This window comes from Fundulus heteroclitus, unplaced genomic scaffold (assembly GCF_011125445.2).
Source record: "Fundulus heteroclitus isolate FHET01 unplaced genomic scaffold, MU-UCD_Fhet_4.1 scaffold_38, whole genome shotgun sequence".
Classification (NCBI taxonomy): Eukaryota; Metazoa; Chordata; class Actinopteri; order Cyprinodontiformes; family Fundulidae; genus Fundulus; species Fundulus heteroclitus.
The window spans coordinates 3,503,000-3,520,630 of record NW_023396792.1 but is presented as its reverse complement, the minus strand read 5'-3'; the positions used below and the strand labels follow the sequence as shown (position 1 = coordinate 3,520,630).

Genomic DNA, 17,631 nt, shown 5'->3' with positions numbered 1-17,631 from the left:
GTGAAGTCAAAACCACAAAATTGGTTCAATTACAGTTCATTCATGATTTAACAAAGGGCGCTTTTATATTTTCACATAGAGACTGGTGGATTTGGATCGCTTCTTTTCTTTTCAGACCTAGGCCTATAAAATATTCTTCTTTTCTCAATTTTCAAAGTATTTTAATTAGGTTAGGAGTAATTAAAGTTTATTCATAAATCAAATAAATAAAAATAAGAAATATATATATATATATATATATATATATATATATATATATATATATATATATATATATATATATAGGGGGGTATTTTAAATAGTCTGTATATACAGACTATTTTGTTGCAGTAATAGGCCTAACATATTTCCTACCAACACTGCAGCAAAATGGGACAGTATGCCACTGGCACTGCAGCCAAGTATTGGTTAAATGTGCTCTCATAAATTAAGTTTTCCACCCAGAGGCGCACGTATATGCAGTCTCGGTTGTCATCTTGTGTGGTGTATCTCCAAAAAAAAATTGTGTATGTATATATATATATATATATATATATATATATATATATATATATATATATATATATATATATATATATATATATATATAGGCCTATATATATTTTTTTTGGAGAAACACTCTAATTTGTATATATATATATATATATATATATATATATATATAATCTTTTGGATATATATATATATATATATCCAAAAGATTTTGGATATATATATTGAATGGCCGGGAATTTATTTTTTTCCGCTTGACCTCTGTTGCTTGCAGCTGGTTCCATTCGGCGAAGCTGAGAATTCGGAGTTTTCCGGATGTTCCCTGAAGGCGTCAGCTCCTGGGATGTTCAGTGCCCTCCTCCTCCCAGTCCCCGCAGCGCTGCTGCCGCTCCGCCGCCGCCGCCGCCGCTGCTGCCTGCTGCCCGGGCTGGCTGCTGGCCGCTGGGGCCCGGGATGACGCCACCTCTCGCTCCGCCCCGGCGCAAACTCGCTCCCTGCGTTCATTTCATTCCTGCTCTCATTCCGAGCATTCTTCGCATCTCTGTCAGTGCGCGAAGCGATTCACCTTTTCCTGGCTGGCCCAGAAACACCAGAATAACTTGACATAGTATTAAAAAAAAAAGAAAAAAAAGAAAGAAAAAATAGAAAAGAAAAAAAATCCCCACTTACATCACATTAGCAAAAGAAAAGGGATATTTGTATATGACATATCAATAACGAGGTAAGTTTGATTCGTAGTTGCAGGCTGTAGACTTCTGCTCCTGGGGGTTTAGTTGAGATGTCTTAGAATGACTGCACAGTGTATTAAAATGTTATGTTCTGCAGGTATTTAGGAAATATCCCATCTGGGGAAGTAAGGTTTGGTCGTTTGTTTCCTCGGTGGGGATAGATAGATCTAGATAGATAGATGGCCGCTGTTGCAACAGGGCGCTCACTTTAAACACCGCTGTAAGCCACGGCAGCGAAAAATCTTTGACATTTTTCACATTTTTGTTGTTGTTGAAAAGAAGCCCCCTCTCCTACGCCCCATTGTAGAAGCCTAGTAGTTGGCTCGTTTGACCCGTGTCAAGGCTGCCGGAGGGGGAGATAAAAACAACAACAACTCGTTTCTGGATTCTGGGAGCGAATTTAAACAAACACGCGAGAAGAATTGCAGGTTGTTGGGTTTTTTTTTTTTCTTCCTTCCCCGGGACAAGATGACGGTCGAAAACGTTGCTGTTTTCCTCTCCGTAGTTGGCTCGGCCGGGAGTTGTTGGAGCATTTTCGGACCACCTCGGAGGAAGAAAGAAAGACAGAAAGAAAGAAAGCAAGCAAGAGAGAACCACGGCGGCGGAGACTTGTTGCTTCAGCTCGGCTGACGGGGCTGCTTTAAAATCGCCATCGAAGTTTTTGTTTCTGTAAGTATTGTTTATTTATTTTTTGTCTGTTTCGTGTGTGTGTGTGTGTTTTTTTTTTTTTACTTCTGATTGCTTGTGATTGCTCTCTAGCCCGCCCGTGTGTTGCTCTTCCATGTTGTTACTGTAAGTTACGAAACCGAGTGAACAGTATGGAAAACTATTTATTGTGTCACATCATCAAAGCTCCCCGAACGCCGAATTTAACAGTTTCTCTTCACCTTCTGTGACCTATTTTTAATGCTCTGAAACAGTATCAAAGCACGATCACTGTTTGTGTTTCATTAGAGAAAACGTGACTATATTTATCCCTAGTTTTCCATTCTTTTCTTTTTTCTTCTTTTTACAACCGACTATTCCTTTTATTGAAGCAAAGAAAAGCTCTGTGCCTATTTATTTGAACTGGGAGCTGCTTCTATATGCAGCTTATAGCGCTTTAATTTGGGGTTTCCTTCACCGTTGTCCTTTTCCTCTCTCTGCTTTGGGAAATGCCTGCTCAGCTAAAATTGGACCCCCCCTTCCCTTCCCTTCCCTTCCTTTCCCAGTCCAACTTTGTTTCACTGATTTCGTCCACAGACATTTAGCAGGACTCTGCAGGCGACGACTTTCTAAATAACGACTTTTAATGGGGCTCAGCTTTTATAAGCCACCTTTAAAAAAAACATTACATGTTGCTATTATGATTTTTCTACATTTGTATTTCTTTCTTTTGCTGACTTTGCTTAATGGATGAGTATAGTGAACTTATTAACAGATTATAACACAAATACATGCATATAGTACCTTGCAAAACTCATTGAATGTTTTCCACATTCTGCCAGGTTGCAGCCACAAACCTGAACAGTGGAGAGTTGTGAATTAGAAGGAAAAGGATGCACGCCTCTTCTTCTTTTTTACAACTACCAAAAAAAAAAAAAACCCTTCTGAGTTTGCAACCGTAATGCACTGCAATGACAGCTGCAAGTCTTTTTTTTTTGGAGGGTGTCTCTACCGGCTTTGGAAATCTCAACATCATCTCTCATGATCGGATGGAGAGACGGCATCCGACAGCAAAAATCTGCCACAGATGATCCGTGGCATTTAGCTTCAACCTTGACTGTGCCACCCTGGCACCTTAAAACGCTTTGATGTGACTCTGATTATATATTTAGGGTCGCTGTCCGGCTGGAAGAGCAGTTATGTGCTACTTTGTGCTGGTCAATAGCACAGAATACGTAGAAGCTTAAAGGTAATATATGACAAAAGATGAATAAGTTCAACGGATATAAATACTTATGCGAGGCTGTCATTTTTTTGCACATCCCCAAAACTGTATTGCAAAGATACGTCTAGACAAACCAGGGATACAAAATGTTTAAACAGATTTTCATTACATGTTTTGCAGAAGTTTAGCAGATGTGACTTATCACATCTGGGAGACAAATAATGCAGAAGTATAAAGGCGTATTGCAATATTATAATACAAGATAAGACATGCAGTTTTGAGTTCCTAAATATTTTGGATTTCACACTTTGTCACTTTGTCCTAGGGCATGAGGAACATAAACACTTATGAGCCTACACATACTGTTTTATATTGTGCGTATTCAACAGTATCCACAATACAAAGGCGAGAATATCAATGTCCCAATTCCCAATAGAAGGTCAGAGAGGATTTTGTAGCTTGCTGCATCAGATCTCTCTTTAAATTATATGTTATTTTCCCCCCACAAACGCATGCATACATTGTTCTGACTATGCAACAGGTAACGCCCAGGTCACAACGAGCTTTTCTGTTTTAACTGCTGCAATTTGGTTTGCTTTAACAAACGGGTCATCAGACCACAGCTGACGCAGCTCTGATAACCTGATGTGATTTAATCAAGTTGTTTTTATAGATTATTAGTTTAGCCGAGAACGCTACAACAAATCACGTAATCCTGTTTGGTCTCTCGCCAGCTCTCAAGATGTGTTTTTAAATGCCTCATTAGGGTTACAGACATGTTATTTACATGACAACAAGAACGGCTGTAAAAGAATAAACAAAGCACTATCAGTGCAAGTGTGTCTCTGTAGACGTCAGATCTTTGCACCTTTTTTTTTTTTTTTTACCTGATGCGAAAGCAGCTTTTCTCACTGAAAGAATGCATGCTCTCAAAACAACAAACATACAAGAGGAAACAACACGTTTCCTCTTGTAGTAAACTACATTGAATGTCACTTCGTAGATCAGAGATGCAAAGCACGCACAGAGTTTAATCATAGTAACACTAAATGCATCAGTTCTTGGAAATCAGTTTTGACTACTGTCAGGTGTGACCCCCGTCACGGCACATTAAATCAGCTTACTAAGAAGGGGGGGAAAAAAACAACAATGCTTTGTTTTTTCATATTATATAACCAGTGGACCTGTTGGACACAAGCCTGCATAACATTTGTGCAATAATAACTTGTTGTGCCTGTTTCGACTTTGGATTTTTAACTCTCCAACTTGTTTTTTTATTCGGCTTTAGTGCACCTAAAGCATGGCCAACAGAATGTCGGGGAACGTGCAACCCCTGCACTCACTGTCATGATGAGAATCAGCCAGCATCTTGCAATGCGTTGCGATAAGTCTACAGCTTTAGACAAATGTGCATGAATGAAGGTGTGCTTAAAAATTTATATTTCGGAGATCATGTGGTATCATTGGTCACAGAAGCAGATTCGGTCACATGTCTGAATGAGAAGGGGTCGAGCTCGGGGATATGTTGCCTCATTGTTCGGGCTGTCTTTCTTTATGTTGCCTTGTCTCGGTCAGAGGGCAAAGCTGCAGAGAGTGTAGTCTATCTGTGCAGAAGTGTGGACAGAATAATGTGCTTTTGTGAGGCACAGAGTGGATTGTGTTACTTCTTGGAGCCAAGTGAGACCTTTTTTTTCCCTCTCGTTAAGAACAGTATTTTGTTAAGAAGTCATATCAAATATCTGTTTTGTAACAATTTTTTTTGAAAGATGTATTTTCTACAGGTAATCCTGTATTTATTTATTTTTTTACTTGGTATTAAAATATACCCAGGCTGCAAATATCATTCTCATTCTGTAAACTCTTTGCCCACAATAACGAATAGCATGAAGTTTGAATAATTTAAAAACTCTACAGTAATAAAGTTTTTTTTTTTTTTTTTGGTACTGCAGTGCTTCAAATAACATTTTCCAGTTTCTTTAGTAGCATTTACAAATGTAATTCAAAACAAGAAAAATAAATACAGAGCTAGATTTAAGAATTTTACTTTCATTAATTTAAAAATTAAGCACTACTTAAATGTCTAAGCATATGTTAGAGCTTTTGATACTCACATAACTGCAGATTATTTAGTATTTTTAAAATGACTCTTTCCATAGGGTTGGAATGAAGTCTTTCTGTGAATAAAAGTCCGGCCTTTAAAAGCTCCCTCCTGATGGAATAGCCGCTGCAGCGATTTGCCCGTGTTGCTTTGCTAATTTCTTCACTTTTTACCAGCCTGGTGGATCAATGTGAATGAAAGGTGTTGCAGGGAGGATGTAACTTATCTGTGAGCGTAGTTTCTACTTTGTTACCCGTTCCAAATGAAACTTGAGGAGGTGCAGGATCGCTTCCAAGTTTTATTTTATTTTTTTAGGTATGGCAGGCATTGAACAGCATCTTGGCTTTGGTACGTTAGCGCTACCTTGTGGTAGCTTTAGCATCCTATTATAAATCTGTTTTTAGTTGCTTTTCAACATTAGACTTTGCAATTTTTTAGCAAATGTAAAGCTCTTGTCACAGTGTCTCTTATTGTGCTCCAAAGTAGAGGATATCTAACACTTGTATCAGAATAATTAAAATACATTTTGTCCTGTTATGCTCTGGAAGTATGTGCATTGTTTATGATATGCCAAATATTATGTGTACATGGTGATGCACTGTATAAAATTTATAGTAGGCTGCTGCATAAGAACAGACTTATTTCTGTTTTACCGTGACATCAGCAAGCCTTTTTTCTGTGTTTTTTAATACTTGATGGTTTCTTGTCCATCTTGAGATGAAATTCAATGTGCACAAGTCTATTATTGCTTCTAAGTTGTCAGATAATTATTATCTGAATTATTTAGAAAATAGCTCCAACTACCTTGCAGTGGGAGCCACTAAGCATTTGGCATTTTGAGGTGAGCGTATTATCAGCCGTGCACACAGTCCACCTGCATATTGCATTATAAGATTAAGTAATGTTTTTGTCGTGTCGTTGCTGTCAAATAATAAAAAAAAAAAAATCCACTTTTTTCATGTTACTAGACAGGAAACGTAATTCTGCAGCTGCCATATGCTGTGAATGTAAGAAGTGCTGTTTCTTCTGTACACCACAAAGATGTCTCGTGTGTTTTCCTCAGAAAACAAAAAGAAATGAAAAAGGAAATGAAATAAAAAAAAAAAACGTATGTAAAATTTTTGAGGATGGACAAGGATTTGTCCAACATAGCAGTAGCGTCCCGAAGTCAGAAACGTTCACTTTACAATATGTGAGGAGGAACGTCACAGGGTGAACCATACTTTGCTAGTGCATGGTGAGGTGTGAAGGGTGTCAGAATGAATAAATTAACAAATAAAGACAATAACGAATCGATAATAATGAACAAAAATAGCTTGCATTTCAATAACATTTTGTAAAACAACAGGTCAAATAACCACTTTTTTGAGATTAGAAAATCAGATTATACAAAGAATCAGACTGGTTTAACTGGAGATCACATTTTGTATCACAGGTGTTGAAAAGCAATGGTGACGCCTTATTTACTTGTGTCACAACGTTAAAACACAATAGTTTAAAAAACACATTTGTAATAAGTTTAAAGCTTGGCCGGTTGTGTAGTTTTGTGTTGTAATGTTGATTGCTGTTCAAAAACATGTTTAAGCTGGACATTCGTCTGTAAAATTAGGTGGTAAAGTCATTATTCAAAATTTATTTTCCACAAAATTGTAACTGAAATGATGGCCAGTATTTTCTGGTCATGAAAGACCTGTTTTTTTGTGCGTTTGAATTATGAAACATAGTCATTAACTGGGCGATTGGATGAGCTGCCGGTGGCTGAATGGCAGTCGGAGCAGAAGAGCTGCTCCCCTGCAGGCCTCCAGAATGTGTGTGCCCACGAGGTAAACGTGGTCTAGAAAGGGAATTTTAGAGTACGTGCTCTCAGTAGGGACCACCAAGGCCAGCGGAGAGAGCAACCAAAAAGGAAACACTGGCTCAGAGTCACTGACGTCATCTAAGTAAATCTGCTCCAGTAACGGGGGCCATAAAATGAATGCCAGTTACCACATGCACTTTGACCCTGTCAACCACCTCAGTAATAGTAGCACTCACCTTTTTCTGCTCTTTGCACTTACTTTGTAGAACGCCTTGTTTAGATACAGACATTAAATAGCTGTTAAAAAAAAAACAACAAGTTGCATCTTTCTGGTGTTAAAGGAGCACTGGACACAAAGGAAATCTATGTGATTCTGATTCATTTGGTGAACAGATACACCCAGACATGCACAGGTTCAAGCTAGGGATAAAAAAAAAGGGTTTAACGTCCTTAGTTTCCAGTTAATTATAGCTTCTCATCTGAAGTCTACAACTAGATAATTATCTTATACATGCTTCAAAGAAATTTGAAAAATAACTTTAGGTGAAGTTGATATAAAATCCCTGAAAAGTTTATCTCTGCACAAAGAAAACCAAGACATTCTGAAACCACAGCTTAACACATTTAGTGAAGCAACGTAAGACAGCCAAATCAGATGAAGGGAAGAAAAGAAAGAAAGAAAGTAAAAACCTCAAACTTAAAAAAAATGTGTTACAGCTAACAGAAATATCAGGTATTTTTTCATATACTAACCGATCTGTTGTTGTTGTTGCAGTTCTGTTTGGCATCCTGTTTGTTCTTTGTTGGCATGCAGACTGATAATCACTTTAGAATAGACTTTAGAATAGATCTTTAGAATAAGTAGCTTATGTTTAGTAAAACTAAGATTTTAGCTGCAAAAGGTTATGAATAGTGGATGGCGATTTTGATAGTAAACCACTAAAATAAATTCACTAAACTCTCATGTGAGCCTTCTGTAATTTTCTATGCGAATGCATGGTTTATTTTTCTGTTTCTATGAAAAATACTTTTGATTTACAATAGCTGAAAAACAGCCTTGTATGTGGCATGTGCATTTGTTTCTCTTTGGTATGTTATGTTTAGCTGTTAAATTAGAACAAAAGGACGAATGATCACTATGAGTGTGTATACATTACAGTCCTCTAGAAGTAAAATCTGAATCAGTCAAAATTGGTATTGGCAGGTCAAACCTCAAAGAAAACTGGAAATAAAATTAAAGACAGTATTTGTAATCTGGTTGGGATTTTAGTTTAAGTCTTTTAGACTTAGACTTAGAGACTTAGACTTTCTTTATTGTCATTTTGTAGCACAGAGTGCATACAGAACGAAATTTCGTTTTTTCATACAGCTCAGAAAGATTGCAGTAACTCTACAGGATACCTTGCAGTGAATTTACAGTACAGGATAAGAAAAATGCAGTGGTAAATCTCAGTCGAATACAGGATAACTTTCAATTAACTTTCGGATAAAGTGCAGCAGTGAGCAGTAGGCAGATTGAAATGTAAAAACAATGTAAGCAATGTAAACAATTATGCAGTAAGGTGCAGCAGTGATTTAACAATAGGCAGTTGCATTGTAAACAGTTTTGCAGTACGTTTCCGGAAAAAGTGCAGCAGCGATATTGAAGGATACATACAAATGTGCAAATTAGCGGGTCGAGTGTGGTACACAGTCCGTTTTTATACTTCAGCAGTTCAACAGTCTGATGGCAGCAGGGAAAAAGCTTTTGCAGAACCTGGTGGACCTGCAACGGATGCTGCGGAACCTCTTTCCAGAGGGCAGCAGGGAGAATAGTCTATGGTGGGGGTGTGAGGGGTCCCTAATGATGTTACGGGCTCGAGACACACAGCGCTGCGATGAAATGTCTTTAATGGAGGGAAGAGGAGCCCCGATGATCCCTTCTGCTGTCCTCACCACTCTCCTCACGTTCTTCCAGTCGGAGGCACTGCAGCCTCCACACCACACAGAGAGACAGCTGGTCAGAATACTCTCTATGGTGCTTCTGTAGAAAGTCGTGAGGATGGGCGGGGGCAGGCGGGCTCTCCTCATCCTCCGGAGAAAGTACAGTCGCTTCTGTGCCCTCTTCACCAGTGACATGGTGTTCATAGTCCAGCTGAGGTTGTCCGTGATGTGCACCCCCAGGAACTTGGTGCTGCTGACCACCTCCACAGCTGAGCTGTTGATGAGCAGTGGAGCATGGTGAGGCCGGTTCTTCCTGAAGTCGACGATGATCTCCTTCGTCTTCTCCACGTTCAGGATCAGGCTGTTGTCTCTGCACCAGCCCACCAGCTGCTCCACCTCCTCTCTGTAGTCCTGGTCGTTGTCGTCTCTGATCAGGCCCACCACCGTTGTGTCGTCCGCAAACTTCACGATGTGATTGGTGGTGAACCTGGGGACGCAGTCGTGTGTCATCAGGGTGAACAGCAGGGGGCTCAGGACGCAGCCCTGAGGGGAGCCCGTGCTGAGGGTGATGACATCAGAGGTGTTCTGTCCGACCCGGACTGATTGAGGTCTGTTGGTTAGGAAGTCCAGCAGCCAGTTGCGAAGGGGTGTGCTGAAGCCCAGATGCTCCAGTTTTCCCACCAGATGCTGTGGGATGATGGTGTTGAACGCTGAACTGAAGTCCAGGAACAGCATCCGCACGTGCGTGTTCTTCTCCTCCAGGTGTGCCAGGCTCAGGTGAAGAGCAGAGGAGATGGCGTCCTCAGTGGAGCGGTTCCGTCGGTAGGCAAACTGGAACGGGTCGAGTGTTGGGGGGAGACTGGAGACGATGTGTTCCTTTACCAGCCTTTCAAAGCACTTCATCATGATGGGAGTCAGTGCAACAGGCCGGTAGTCGTTGAAACAGGTGACTTGAGGTTTCTTCGGCACCGGAATGATGGAGGCAGACTTGAAGCATGCTGGCACTGTGGCTTGGTCCAGCGAGGTGTTAAAAATGTCTGTGAGGACACCAGCCAGCTGACCTGCACACTCCTTGAGCACCCGCCCAGGTATGTTGTCGGGGCCTGGGGCCTTTCGCGGGTTGACTCTCCTCAGAGTCTTCAACACGTCGGCAGTGTCAAGGCAGAGGACCTCCTCTTCCTGATGGGGAACAGCTTTCACTGCTGGAGTGCTGTTTAGTGCCTCAAACCTCCCAAAGAAGTTATTTAGTCCATTGAGGAAGTCAGCATCAACTTCACCCACCGGGGGGGAGGGCGTGTTGTATTCAGTGATCGCCCGGATGCCTTTCCACATGCTCCTGGTGTTGCTGGCATCGTGGAAAAGCTCCTGGATTTTCTGGCTGTGGTTCCGCTTTGCAAGCCTGATGGCACGGTTCAGGTTGGCTCTCGCTGTCCTCAGAGCCTCCTTGTCACCAGACTTGAAGGCTGAGTTCCTTGCTTTTAGCGCTTGACGGACCTCCGCAGTAATCCAGGGTCGTTGGTTGGCTCGGGTGATGATGGTCTTGGTGGTGCTGACGTCCTCAATGCATTTGTTGATGTAGGCTGACACGGTCATGGCGTACTCATCAATGTTGATCTTGTCCTCATAAGTTGCTGCAGCTTTGAACATGTTCCAGTCAGAGCACTCAAAACAGTCCTGGAGCGCCTCCATTGCTCCATCAGTCCACACCCTCACCTGCCTCGCTGTAGGTTTTGCTCTGATCAGCAGGGGCCTGTATGCAGGAATTAGCATCACAGAAAGGTGGTCTGAAGAGCCCAGGTGGGGGCGGGGGGCTGCTCTGAATGCTCCTTTTATGTTTGTGTAAACTAGGTCTAGAGTGTTCTCTCCCCGAGTTGCAAAATCCACGTGTTGGTAAAAATGAGGGAGAACAGTTTTCATATTTGCCTGGTTAAAATCCCCAGCAATGATGAAAACACCCTCTGTGTGTGCAGATTGCAGCTCAGAGATAGTCCGATAGAGAACAGTCATAGCCTCTTTAGTATCAGCGCTGGGAGGGACGTAAACCGCTGCGATGATAACAACAGTGAACTCTCTAGGCAGATAAAAAGGTCTGCAGCTAATAATCATAAGCTCAATGTCCGGAGAGCAGAGACTTGTGACTAATCTAGCATTTTTACACCAGGTGTTATTGATGTAAACGCAGAGTCCGCCCCCTCGGGTCTTACCGCAGAGTTCTGTCTGTCTGTCGGCGCGGAAAGTAGCTAGCCCCTCCAGGCTAACGGCGTTGTCTGGGATTGATGATGAAAGCCATGTTTCGGTCAGAATGAGAGCGCAGCAGTCCCTGAACTCTCTCTTTGTAGAGAGCTCGAGTTGTAAATGGTCCATTTTGTTGTCCAGTGAGCGAACGTTGGAAAGCCAGATGGATGGTAGCGGCGGTCTGAATGGGTTAGCCTTTAGCCTCGCTGCTAAACCTCCTCGGCACCCGCGCTTCTTCAGCCGGCTACACCGCTTCCGCGTCGCTCTCCTCCGGCGTGAGCTGCTCGTCGAGGCCGCCGCTTCACAGGCCTCCGGGGCTGGTCTCCGTAGGACGCCACAGTCACGTAAGCAGACGAGCGTGGTATTTAAAAGTCCAAAAACACAACTTGATCGCAACTCCAGCAGGCGTTCGCGGTCAAGTACTGATCGGCTGGGTAGATGAGTGGTTTCCAGCGAGTTTGGCGGCATTTTTATGCATTTTTATGCAAAAAGTCCGCGAGTTGGTACAGAGCTGTGTTCGGCTGCTGCCGCCAGGGGCGCCGCCGGAAGTTTTCATGGGCTACTTACGTCTACTAACTTTCTTGTACTGCTTTAAATATGTCATCACATCCCATTGTTTAATATTCAGGACTTACAGTGTTTACAACGTAGCAATCTCAATCATGTGTTGCGTAAACAGGAATTTCAGCTCCATAACCACTCTTTAAGGCTCGAATGCTTCAAAACCGTTTGAATGAAAAATATGCTCTTTCCCGCAGTTATTGCAGTATTTTTTTTTAAAGAAAACAAATGAATGAGCTTCCTCCTCATCACCCACTGACAGAACAGAATGCATACTCCATGAATCATTTTATGAGTCAGTTTCTGAAACCACTACAAACATTTCCAGCTTTTAGCTGTAATAAAAGCAGGAAATCTGGGCTTCAACAACTTCCTTTCTAAGTGCTGACTGCAGAGGCAGCGGCGGTGCTCAGCTTGGTCGTAGTGAAGGAAAACGCCTGCACCTAAGACAGAGTTGCTTTATTTATGGAAACTGTATATATTCTGGCTTGTGTTCATGAATGATCTTTTTTTCATAACTACTTCCCTCCCTCCGTCACTGCTTGGATTCGAATTTTGCGTGAGCTTTTATCAGTGCCTGCTGCTCTGTTATCATGGCTGACACAGATCAGCAAGGCTCTTTTTCTTTGCCCTAAAGGTGTCCTAGGTTGAGTAAAAAGGCACATACAGAGCTGAATGTAAGCTTCCAACAAGACTATGATGACTTTGTCTGGTGTATTAGTTTTTATTCTGTTTTACCACTCTGCAGGTGAGTGCTGCCTTATTTTCCATGTTGAATCTGGCAAATTTTCTGAGATATTTAAAAATCTCAACAATGATCTTAGATTTATTTTATCACAGCATACTTTAACAGAGATACCTCTTCCAGAGCGCATAGGGCAAATATGTATTCTTAAAAGTACTATTTAGCTACATTTTAAGTATAGTACTTAAAATGTACTATAAATGTACTATACTATACATGTCACACGTATGAAAATGAAGACGAAACAAAGGACAGTATCCGAATAATCTAATGTAGTCATCATTTTGCTAAACCAGTCACTGGTTTGCATCAGGCATACTGTTAAATAAAAAACAGACATTGAGGAAGTTTCTTTTCTGATCTTTTGGGAAGAGATGCATTAAGAGCCTAACACCATTTACAAAACAGGAATATACATAAACACAGGCGTAGGTATTCCTGCACGTTTGATCTTGTTAAGTTGCAGAATCAGCTCGAGGAGGGAGACAGTGACAAACAGCGAAGGCTTCAAAGTTTAAGTAAAGTTAAAAATGGACTACGCAGTGCTGTGAAAATGTACTTTTCCTTGTACAGATTTCTAATGTTTTTCTTTCCTGTCACACACATTTCAAATGATCAAATAATTTTGTAGTGTCAGACAGATAGATAAGCTGAGTAAATACCAAACACATGATGGCTTCATTCATGAAGGGAAAGAATGCACTATCCATACCAACTTGGCCCCATGTGAAAATATATATCCCTCTGTTAAATCGAGAATTAACTGTGATTAAAACATCGTTTTGGTTCCGTTTTACGAGCCACACCAAGGCCTGATTCCTCCCAAATACCGTACATCTAAATACGGTACATGCAAACAGCATTGCACTTAAACCTTGTCCGACCATCTCCTCGGTATCGGGTGGAATATATGCCATCTTGAGCACTCTGGTGCGCAGTTTCCATTGGCCATTAAATGTGACGTTAACAACAGCTGCTCTTCCTTCTTAAGCAGCTGTGCCGCAGGTGCCACATCAACATTTGAAATTTCCTCTAGTTTAAACCTCCCTGTCTCTTTCGCTTCTTCTTGTACCCATGCTTTTGGTACAAACCCAACACATCCCATCACCCGAAGAAGGCCATCCAGTCATGGTGGTGGCAGCAGACTGGAACGGAGGTTCACCTTCCAGCAGGACAATGAAACGAAGCATACTACTAAAGCAGCACTGGAGTAGGGGTGTGCAAAATACTTGTCATGACAATGCATCGCGATTCTAATTTTCGTGATCCAATGCATCGATTCTTGACACCAAGTATCGGTTATTCATTTAAAAAAATGAATCAATAAAATTACATGAATGGTTGGCGAACATCAGCTAAAAACAAGTGAAATACAACTTCCGGTCCAGTAGATATCGCTGTGGATGTGTTGACGCCCGCTGCCTTGTGTCACAAGCATGTCACAAGCGGTATACTGCGACGAGTCATTCATAAACAAAACATGGTGGAGACTGAGAAAATTCGCCCGGCTCCATCACATTTTAGTCAGATGTTTGGGCGCATTTTGGCTTTAAAAATAAAGAAGGTAAAAACGAAATTGATATGACGCACGCAATTTGCAAACACTGTTACATCGTAATGAAATACTGTGGGAACACAACAAACTTAAAAGCACACATGCAGAGGCGCCATCTAGAAAAACAAGAGCCACCAGCACCGCAACCACTGATTAAACAAACAACATTCGATTGCAAGCTAGCCCCAACTTCTACACACGCATACATTTGAATGTTTTCATTTAATTGGTTTAAAGGACCACTGAGGCCATGTAAACGGCACTGATTATCCTTATTTTGTTATTTTAAGTTTTATAAATCCTGAGCACTTTTTGTCAGTGTGTCCACTCCAGTAATAGTAATATTTATTTTCATGGCAATACCTCCAAAAGTCGTTTCAATAAATACAGCTATGTATGAATTGAGTTGCGTTATGTATCAATTGAAGACACTATCCAGATCATACACAGCCAGTCAGCCACTGGTAATGGCTGTATTTTTTTCTAACAGTGTTCAATGAAAATATCGCAATGCATCGCAATAATTCAAGTATCGTGATGCATCGTGATAGAATCGCATCGTGGCATATGAATCATGATTCGAATCGAATCGTGACTTCTTTGGCAATACCCACCCCTACACTGTAGTGGTTAAACGGAAAACATCTAAATGTTTGTGAACAGTTGTGCACCCTGACCTTTTCTGTCATTTTTTCCTGTTTGATGTTTGTTTCGCAATGAAAAAAAAATACATCTTCAAAGTTGAAGACATGTTGAAGGCATGTTCTATTAATGTAATGTTGCAAACTCTCAAACGATCCATTTCAATTCCATGTTGTGAGTCAACAAAACATAAAAAATGCCAAGGGGGTGAATACTTTTGCAGGCCTTTGTATTTGATGGAAATAGTTGGAGCTTTTAGTTTTGATACATTCAATGAATTTGAAAAAAGAACCAAAATATTTTCGATTGATCACAGATGATCAAGAGAAAATTGGCAGATTCTAATCTCCAGCCAATTAATTGGTGCATCTTTATTCATAACTCTAAAGCTACTGATAATCTTTGGACAATTCTTGACTGTAAATAAACCTGAATGCACCCTCAGGTATCCCTGTCTCAGTCACAGAATGCATACTTGGTTTGTACATGAAATGGATTTTGCAAAATTCACAATGCTCACGATAATTTTGATGACACAACTTTCAGCAGAAGAGTTTGTAGTGCGTAGAATCTTATCGGAGAGCAAAAAGTAGCGTCTCTTATGGAAAACAATAACGGAGGACAGATACAAGGGGATAAAGAATGGCTAGAGAAGCAGAAGGAAGGAGAAGAAAGTCATTGGGAATTGGCAGCAGCAAATGCAAATGGCGGCCTTCATGCTCATCACCATGATTTGTTTTTGTCGTGCCCGTCCGCACGCGTCCTGAACGAGCCAGCAGCCAGCCCCAGGCCTGCTCTGCTCTCATAACTGTCAGGAGATCCTTTATCTGACAGACCTTTATTTACAGCTTTAATTTCCTGAGCTTTATGTGTTCCGCTCACTCTCCACGCCGCCGTGACATGGACTCACGCCGCCTGGAATGCTCTGCAAATTTTTGATAGGCAAATGTCCCCTGAGCTGTCATTACATTTCGTGCTTGTATGGTAAATTGTCTATTTTTATATAGTCTAATAATACAAGCAGAGCAGGGATGTGTCTGGAAAAAGGGAAGGTTTTGTCATGCAGATTTATATATTTCATTTTTCCGTTGTTAAGAGTTGAAGACCTTTAGCTATGCCTTGTTTGAGGTGGCGGTGTCTTTTTCTATTGTTTAGATCTTATTATTGTTGTTACCGTTTCTCAGGCTGAGACAGGTAGAAAGGGCTGCTTTGACAGAACCTGTAAATCAATCTAAAACAAAGATTGATCCTGCAGTGGCCCGGTGGTTGCTGGGTAGTTGGATGCAGGCCTCATGTTTGAGAGAGATGATATCAGACAGGCTCATGGCTCTTACGCCTGTCAGTTCAAAGAGGCATGAAATAAGCACGAGGCTATTGTCAATAACAAAGCCAGCATAAGTCAGCTTTATGGCATCTACTGGACTTTTTTTTTAACATTGTTCTCAAAACTATTTTGTTCCTGAAAAAAATATGTAAAATCTAATACAGAGGAAGGCGCTAGTCATCTTGCAATCAATTTATTTTCAAAAACTTCTTTGAAAAATGTTTTTTGCATTATTATTGAATCAGTATTCAAAAGTTGTTGCATGCCTTTACTTTGCTTTAATTCTGCATGAATTCAGAATATTTTTCTTTTTACGTTATTTGTCCAATAAACTGCATCTGAAGTTCCTCAAACCTCATTCCATAAACATGTAATTCTCAAGGTAGTTTGTTTGTTTGTTTGTTTGTTTGTTTTTCGGGGTGGGGGGGGGGGTTGTTTTGTGATAAAAAGTGGAATTTTAATACTTTGTCACTGTTAATGTACATAGTTACTTGCATAAAAAGAGAATAATTTTGGCATCGCTGCCATAATTATGCAGAGGCCGGGATATGTCTTTACAACATGTTAAAAATGTCGAGTTTTGAAATCACACGGTAATTACAGTTTTGCACATTGTGGCCTTAGCTTGTGTGGGCCATTATGGGGTGCACAAAAGTCATTCACAGAATCATTATTGCACCCTCTGAGATAACGGCACAAAAGAACTCCACATGGAAAATTACATTTGAGACCTCTCATCTGCTATTTCATTACCCTGCTCTGTCTGATGGGTGAAATGGCTTCTCTTAATTTAAGGAGCTGGATTCCAGCTTGGTGAGTGGTTTATGTAATCTCACGGTAAGTGTAATTTCCTATAATTCCATGTCACACCTACTACTCTGCTTAGCTACCGCATTCAGTTCTCTCATTGCATGCCGTCTTTTACAACAGCATCTTACAAATAAGCCCATTTCTATGGTGTGCAACCTGCAAAGACAGAAGTATGCAATTATTTTTTAAGCCACAAGTGTTTCTATGGGTGACATTCATACCTTGCTTTGACAGACATAATTAGCCCACGGATTCTGCAGCACTAAGAAACCATTCGTATTGAAAATTGCTAGGTTATTCACATGTTTAACACAGCAGAAGCATCTTGTTGATGCAGATTCCTAAAATTTAGTTGATACAAAATAAGAAAAACAGTTGGGCACATGTTTTGTCCATATATCGGAGTTCTGATAAGAAATAAACAACTATTATCATAAAGGTAAACAAAGCAGCAGCTGTATGAGCAAACCACGACACATGTCATACGTGTGAACTGTGTAACATGTTGTTGATCAACTCCACACAAATAATTTTTTATCAAAAATACAAAAATAATTTGGTTTGATAACTCTTGAAACCTTTAAGACTCAGCTGCCAATTATGTTGTGAGTTATGTTGTGATTATCTGTTGGCACTGCATTGAATGGTTGTAAGTTATTTTTTGTGTTTAGCCTATGTGGAGTTTTGCTAAAAATGCATAACGGCATTGCTATGTCTGTTGTTTCAAAGGGCCCTGTTGTTCTGGATTTGTTAGACTCCACTGCTGCCTTTGATGGAATTAATTGATCTGTTCTTCTGTCATATTTAGACAGTCCTACCTGTCGTACCTGACATACTAAACTTCCTCTGT

The 17,631-nt window shown here is 40.7% G+C and overlaps 1 protein-coding gene across 8 annotated transcripts in view; it reads left to right on the top strand.

Annotated features, from left to right (window-relative positions):
• Positions 1–883: 883 nt before the first annotated feature.
• Positions 884–17,631, top strand: part of tead1b (TEA domain family member 1b) — a 73,578-nt gene continuing 56,830 nt past the window's right edge. For 3 of the 8 annotated variants that reach the window (XM_036130733.1, XM_036130732.1, XM_036130729.1), the window contains exons 1-2: positions 886–1,213; positions 1,726–1,889. The gene's annotated coding sequence lies outside the window, so the exon portion shown is untranslated. Of the gene's footprint in view, positions 1,214–1,499; positions 1,649–1,725; positions 1,890–17,631 lie in introns of all 8 variants that reach the window. The other 5 variants (XM_012873019.3, XM_036130730.1, XM_036130727.1 and 2 more) reach the window with 4 other exon arrangements.